The following is a 7536-nucleotide window of genomic DNA, read 5'->3' on the forward strand; positions in this document are numbered from 1 at the left end:
TGCCTTAGAAAAGAGAATCCTCATTGTGGTGATTGAGCTGGCTTTAGGATGCACATGGTAGTGATACATCTCAGCCGTGGAGAAGTGGGGCTCTTTGGTCATGTAGGTCACTTCAGCACTTTGGTAGCATGTATACATGCCACAAATGCATGGTTAGGCAAAAAGGTGTTTTTCCTTGTTTGATTTTTCTTTTCTATTTCTCTCTCCTCTGGGATTGGTATTTTCCAGCATTAAGCAGATTAATGTGCATGTGTTGCAGATTTCATGTGGCTTAGAGTTGTGTGGTGTAGGGGAGGCAGAATTTTACCCCTACCCTTTTAAGGTTTTTCAGCTGGGCCTGAGAATTAAAGTGACATAAGACAGATCCATGGGATAAAAGAATACAAGTATATTTAGTACAAGTTTTCCATGGCACGGGAGCCTTCATAAAGAATTGAAGACCCAAAGACACAGCTACAGTTGAACACTTACATACTGAATTAGATAGAGTAGTAGAGTTGTGAAAAAGTAACTAAATTCAGAGGGGAGGCTAAAAAAGATAAGTTATTTTAACGAGGTCTGTACAGAATTCTCTCCTCTAAAGCTTCCATTCTTGAGAATAAGACTGTTACTTTCCTTTTAGTATAGGGAAGGCATCTTTCACATGGGAATTTCATCTCCTGCTTTTAAGAAACAGAAGGAATGTCAGAATGATCTTCTGGCACCTGCTGTTTTTCAAATGCCTTTCACTCAAAATAGTCAATATGCCAGGGCAGCATATTTTGGGGATGGCATGTTCTTATCTCCTTCAGTGGGGATGAGACAGTTGGAAATACTGTACGATTTGGAGAGGAAGCCCTGCATTTTCAGAGGCCTTTGTTTTGGGTGTGCCTTAACTGCGCACCTGCATTTCTTGCTGTTTCTTACAAAGAAACTTCCGTTTGAGAGTCAAAATATTTCAACTGCAGTTATTTTCAACCAGAGGGAAATGTTTGAAATGTCAGCCTTTGTTAGCCCAAAGAATATTGTTTCATGAACAGTGATTGAAATAGTCATTTCCTTTGGGAAGCCTCTGCCATTGAAACAAACTTTGATTTTGGAAGCAAACGTTTTGGCTTTAAAGATGTCAGCCAAGTGTTACAACTTTTTCTAACAGCTCCCTGGCCATTTATTATAGAGTTATGATAGTTTGTTTGGGTTTGAAGAAGAAAACACGTTCTGGCTAGGTTGGGCAGCGTTAAGAGGCAGGATAGTACAGCGGTGGGGAGCAAATCCCGTACAGTCGGGCTGCCTGGATTTGCAATCCTCGTCATGCCACTGCAAGCTGACTCTTTGGCAAGTTATATAACTGTTCTGGTCTCAGTTCCTGCATCTATAAAATGGGGGTGATGGTAGTATTTACTGCCTATGATTGCTGTAATTATTAATTAGTGAATTAAAAAGCACTTAGAGGCTAGCACAGAGGCTAGGCATGGTGGCTTATGCCTGTAAACCCAAAACTTTGGGAGGCGAAGGCAGGAGGATTGCTTGAGGTCAGGAGTTTGAGACCAGCCTGGGCAACATGTAGAGACCGTCTCTACAAAAAAATACAAAAATTAGCCAGTCATGGTGCTGCACACTTGTAATCCCAGCTACTCAGAAGGCTGAAGTGGGAGGATCGTTTGAACCCAGGAGGATAAGGCTGCAGAAAAAAAAAAAAAAAAGCACTTAGAGATGGCTAAATGTTAATACAATAAGGGCTGTAGTTTAGTTAATAGTATTGCATCCATGTACACTTCCTGGTTAGATACAGGAGTGCTGGGTGTGGTCCCTTTAAATGATAGGCAAGGGAGAAGGGAAGTGCTGCAGAGAGGTGGGCGTGGTCCCTGGCTAGGGCTCCACCCCCACGGACCTAGGTGAGGACAGGTATTTCCTGCCCAAATGTTGCATTTTCCAAGACCACCCTGGCCTGCCATACCCTTATCCTGTGCCTATAAAAACCCGAGACCCTAGCAAGGCAGAGACAGAAGCAGCTGGAAGTCAGGAGGAGTGTGTTGGTGGCGGAAGGCACCCATAGGCACCAGCATGCCGGCAGGCCACTGACTGGCAGAACAACGCAGTATTTCGCTGGGGCAGTGGGAGGAGCGCTCTGGCAGCCAAGCAGCCCGACTCCAGCGGAATACCATCTCCTTTCTGGCTCCCCCATCTGCTAAGAGCTACTTCCACTCAGTAGAACCTTCCTCTCATTCTCCAAGCCCACATGTGATCCGATTCTTTGGCGTACCAAGGCAAGAACCTGGTGATACAGAAAGCCTTCTGTCCTTGCAATAAGGCAGGGGTCTAATTGAGCTGACTAACACAAGCCGCCTATAGACGGCTAAACTAAAAGCAAAACTAAAAGAGCACACTGGGCCAGGCGTGGTGGCTCACGCCTATAATCTTAGCACTTTGGGAGGCCAAGGCGGGCGGATCCGAGGAGAGGAGATCGAGACCATCCTGGCTAACAAGGTGAAACTCTGTCTCTACTAAAAATACAAAAAAATTAGCCGGGTGCGGTGGCGGGCGCCTGTAGTGCCAGCTACTCGGGAGGCTGAGGCAGGAGAATGGCGTGAACCCAGGAGGCGGAGCTTGCAGTGAGCTGAGATCGTGCCACTGCACTCCAGCCTGGGTGACAGAGTTTCCATCTAAAAAAAAAAAAAAAAAAAATTAGCCAGGCGTGGTGGCACGTGCGTGTAATCCCAGCTACTCGGGAGGCTGAGGCAGAGAATTGCTTAAACCTGGGAGGCGGAGGTTGCAGTGAGTCAAGATCGTGCCACTGCATTCCAGCCTGGGTGACAGAGCGCGACTCCGTCTCAAACAAAACACACACACACACACACACACACACACACACACACACAAACACACCCACTGGGGCTTCAGCTGTAAACATTCACCCCTAGACACTGCTATGGGGTCGCGGAGGCCCTTAGCGTGCCCATCTGTATGCTCCCCTAGAGGTTTGAGCAGCCGGGCACTGAAGAAGCGAGCCACATCCCCATCGCACGCCCTGCAAGAGGGACAAGGGAACTTTTCCCGTTTCAGTTGTGATATGATTATGCAGGATGTTATCACTGGAGGAAGGTGGATTAAGGGTACACGGGAACTGTATAGTATATCTATGTGCACTTCTACATGAGTCTCAAATTATTTTAAAAAATACAACATTATAAAGCACTTAGAGAAACTGTATTTGGTAGTATGATTCTTTGAATAAGGTTTGTCTTTGACAGGAGACTGTGGACTGTAAGCTCTCTGAAGTTAAGGACTATTACTGTTTTCCCCCAGCCTCTAGTACACTGCATGGCACACAGTTGGTCTTCAATAGCTATTTGCTGACTGAAAATGAATAAAGAAAGTAAGATACTGAGGGTTACTGGCCAGCAGAACTTTAAGCAACAAAAGAGAGACAAACCATCCTGCATTAAGGTGGGAGGAAAGAGGTGGGCCATGCACCAAAATTTGGTAAGACCTTCAAAACACACACATGCATGCCCACACACGTGTACACACACACGTGCACCTGCCCCTGTGCAAATTAGGGAGTGGTTTGAGTTCCATGCATGGGTCAGTGGTATGTGTGGCAACAGCCAACAACAGCAGGATGGCAAGGTAATTCCTAAAGCGATGTGATTCTGCAGATGCAGCTCAGAGCCAGTGTTGAGCACAAGAATTTGGGATGAATCCATGTTATCTGGATTTTGGGTAGCTTGGTGAACCCAGCTGACAGTTTTAGTAAATAAACCTAGACCATCTTTTTCTGTACTCAAATGTTAAATGTAAGGACAATTGTTTAAACGTTGTTCTAGCTAGAATGCTACCTAGTTTGCTAGAATATACCCAGAAACAGGGGAAGAGGGTTGATATGGTTTGGCTGTGTCCCCACCCAAATCTCATCTTTTTTTTTGAGACAGAGTCTGGCTCTGTTGCCCAGGCTGGAGTGCAGTGGCCAGATCTCAGCTCACTGCAAGCTCCGCCTCCCGGGTTCACGCCATTCTCCTGCCTCAGCCTCCCAAGTAGCTGGGACTACAGGTGCCCGCCACCTCGCCCAGCTAGTTTTTTGTATTTTTTTTAGTAGAGACGGGGTTTCACCGTGTTAGCCAGGATGGTCTCGATCTCCTGACCTCATGATCCACCTGTCTCGGCCTCCCAAAGTGCTGGGATTATAGGCTTGAGCCACTGTGCCTGGCCCCAAATCTCATCTTACATTGTAGTTCCCATAATCCCCACGTGTCATGGGAGGGACTTGGTGGGAGATAATTGAATCATGGGGGCAGTTACCCTTATGCTGTTCTCGTGGTAGTGAGTTCTTACAAGAGCTGATTTAGAAGGGGCTTTCCCTCCTTTTGCTTGGCACTTCTTCCTGCCACCATGTGAAGAAGGATGTGTTTGCTTCCCCTTTCACTGTCATTGTAAGTTTCCTGAGGCCTCCCCATCCATCTGAACTGTGAGTAAATTAAACCTCTTTCCTATATAAATTACCCAATCTTGGGTATGTCTTTATTAGCAGCGAGAGAACGGACTAACACAGGGTCAAATTCAAGAATTAAGCTATGCTGCTGGTAATATCAGGGTCACACCACATAAGTGATAAGCCTATCAAAACATCACAGGGTTTAAACTGATACTACTATGTATGATTTGGAAAGGTTCTAGAAATTAAGAGATGCTTTACTGCATTTGTAACTCTAAGAAATACAAAAGGTTTGGGTGTGAATTAGGTTTCTCTATTATATACAGAGTGTTAAATCAGACTTTGCAAACAATCCTAGGCAAGGTCTGAAAGCATTTCCCAGAAGCTATTCACAATGCCAGACTTAAATACTCTGTATACAAAATTATAATGTAAAACTGTTGTTTCAATTTTTTTTCATAAAAGCCAAATACTTAAAACTCAATGTTTTGTTTCAATATTTATCGTATCATTGGGGAGTTTAGGATATGTAACAAATATTCTAAGCTCCTAAGAATGGATGGAACTATGTCACCTGTCTATGTCTTAGCTGCCCAGGTAGACAGTTGGTTCTTTAAAGCTGTAGGGGAAGAAAAACTTTACCTCAACCATCTCAGGGTTACTGGTTGGGACTGATAATTAAGATGACATAGGCAGATGAACAGGAGAAAAGCACACAGATTTTGACATGTACTTGGGAGCCCCCAGAGGAAAATGAAGATCTAAAGAACTGGCAAAACCTAAGTACTTATATACTAGGTTGAATAAAGAGAGGCAATTGTGGAAGAGTAACTAAAATATTTATGTGAGGACTAAAAGAATGTAAGAATTATTTTAACAAGGTCTGTATGTACAGATTTCTCTTGGCCTCAACTTCTCATCTCTAATGATAAGAATGTTTCTTTCCTCCTGGTATAGGGAGGTGACCTTTCACATGGGAGATTTATCTCCTGTTTTTAGGAAGAAAAGGGAGGTCAGAGCACCCCTTTTGCAAGTGCCTTTAGTTCAAAATAATCATGGTAAGTGGCATATTTTGGGGATGGCATATTCTGCCACCCTTCAAAGCCATGGACTGTGTGTACGATTGTGGATCTATTTTTCGTGTTCTCCATCCCCTTCCTATATACCGTGTTGTTTTGCAAATAGTTGATGCACAGTGAATTTTGGTAGATTTTTAAAAGCTCTTCACTGTACTCTATTAGCACAGATAGTCTTACCATTCAGTTGCATTTCTAAACGCTGTTAGTGCAACTATTGCAAACACAATATGTGTTTGTTGCAACAAGTGCAGAAAGTACAGAAAAGTGTAAGGAAAATAAAAATCCATCATGATTCCACTGTATAGCAATAATCACTGCTGACAGTTTCACATATACCAGACTCAGAGATGTTTTTGTACATGAGTGGATTTATATAGTACACAGTTGATAACCTGGGTTTTTTTTTTTTCTGAGTACTGTCTATAGAATTCCCATCATGAAGTATATGTCAACATCACCATCTTTACTGACTTCGTCATATTCCATTTATGTATGATTTGTAATTTCAGTCCCTATTGCTAAATATTTAGGGTATGTCCACATTTTCTCTACTACGGGCTGCAATTCAACAATTATCTCTGAACATACATTCTTGGGAAAAGTTCTCAAGAGTGAAATTGCTGTTACTTTAAGTTTAAAATTTGATTATACTCCAAGTTGTTTGACTTTTTTAAGGATGTTGAACACCTGTACATATGTCTAGTTTCCCTACTTTGAATGTAAGCTTCTAGAATAGAAGGAAGAAACCAAATCTTGGCAGTCTCTGTATCCTCTACGAGTCCTAGCACAGCCCTGGGTGTTGGAAATGCTTTTGACTGCAAATCATAGAACACCTGTGTAAGAGTAGCTTAAATCAAAAAGCCACTTAATCATCTCCCATAATTAAGAAGCCTGGGTGTAGACAGTTCAGGGGTTGGTGCAACAGCTGGGTGAAGTCCTTCTACCCTTTTGGCTTTAGCATACTTCCTGCCCCACCTGAGCACCAGCACATTATCTTCACCTGACACCCCCAACCCAATCTAGAAATCTAGAAACAAGGAGGTGGGCAAAGGAGCTCTCCTCTTGCCCCTCTTTTTTTTTTTTTTTTTTTTTTTTGAGGCAGAGTCTTTGTCTGTTGCCCAGGTTGAAGAGCAGTAGTGTGATCTCGGCTCACTGCAGTCTGCCTCCTGGGTTCAAGCGATTCTTTTGCATCAGCCTCCTGAGTAGCTGGGATTACAGGCACACACCACCACCCCTGGCTGATTTTTTTGTATTTTTAGTAGAGATGGGCTTTTGCCATGTTGCCCAGGCTGGTCTTGAACTCCTGAGCTCAGGCAATCTGCCCACTTTGGCCTCCCAAAGTACTAGGATTACAGGCATGAGCCACTGTACCTGGACTTGCCCCTCTATTTTTATCAGAGAGGAAAAGATTTTCTAAAAACAACCCAGGAGAATGTTTTTTGTATCTTAGTGACTAGGCTACTTCTAGCTGCAAAAGAGGCTGGGAAGGTATCTTTGGCCTTTCATCCCCTGTGATGAAAGGCAAGCTCATGGGAAGAAGTTAGGGAAAGGCTGTTGCGTTGGCCACCAACAAAAGTGGTGCCCAGTGATAGGACTGAACATATTCTCAGAGTTGGCATGTAGATCATCTCCTTCCCCCACTCCTCTTCATCTCTCAGGGAAGGAAACGAGTTTTTGTGGCTGGTGAGCCATGGGATCTCTGGGGACCCAGTGTCACCAATTGTGCCTCCCTCCTTAGTGTTTTAGTGGGGCTTTCCTGTTCTTGTGGGTGTCCTTCAGGGGAGACTGGTCCTACAGGGGGCCCAGGGCTGTGGGAAGTGCCGTCAGGGTCTCTCAGCAACTGAGAGAGACTTGGGCCACACCCGTTTTTCAAGCTCCCTATAAATTAAAAATACCAGAGAAGAATCCTGACAGCATTATAAAGTTTGTAATTTGGCCCGGTATGGTGCCTCATACCTGTAATTCAGCACTTTGGGAGGCTGAGGCGGGCGGATTACCTGAGGTCAAGAGTTTGAGACTAGCCTGGCCAACATGGTGAGACCTCGT

Source organism: Macaca nemestrina, chromosome 7 (assembly GCF_043159975.1).
Source record: "Macaca nemestrina isolate mMacNem1 chromosome 7, mMacNem.hap1, whole genome shotgun sequence".
Lineage (NCBI taxonomy): Eukaryota > Metazoa > Chordata > Mammalia > Primates > Cercopithecidae > Macaca > Macaca nemestrina.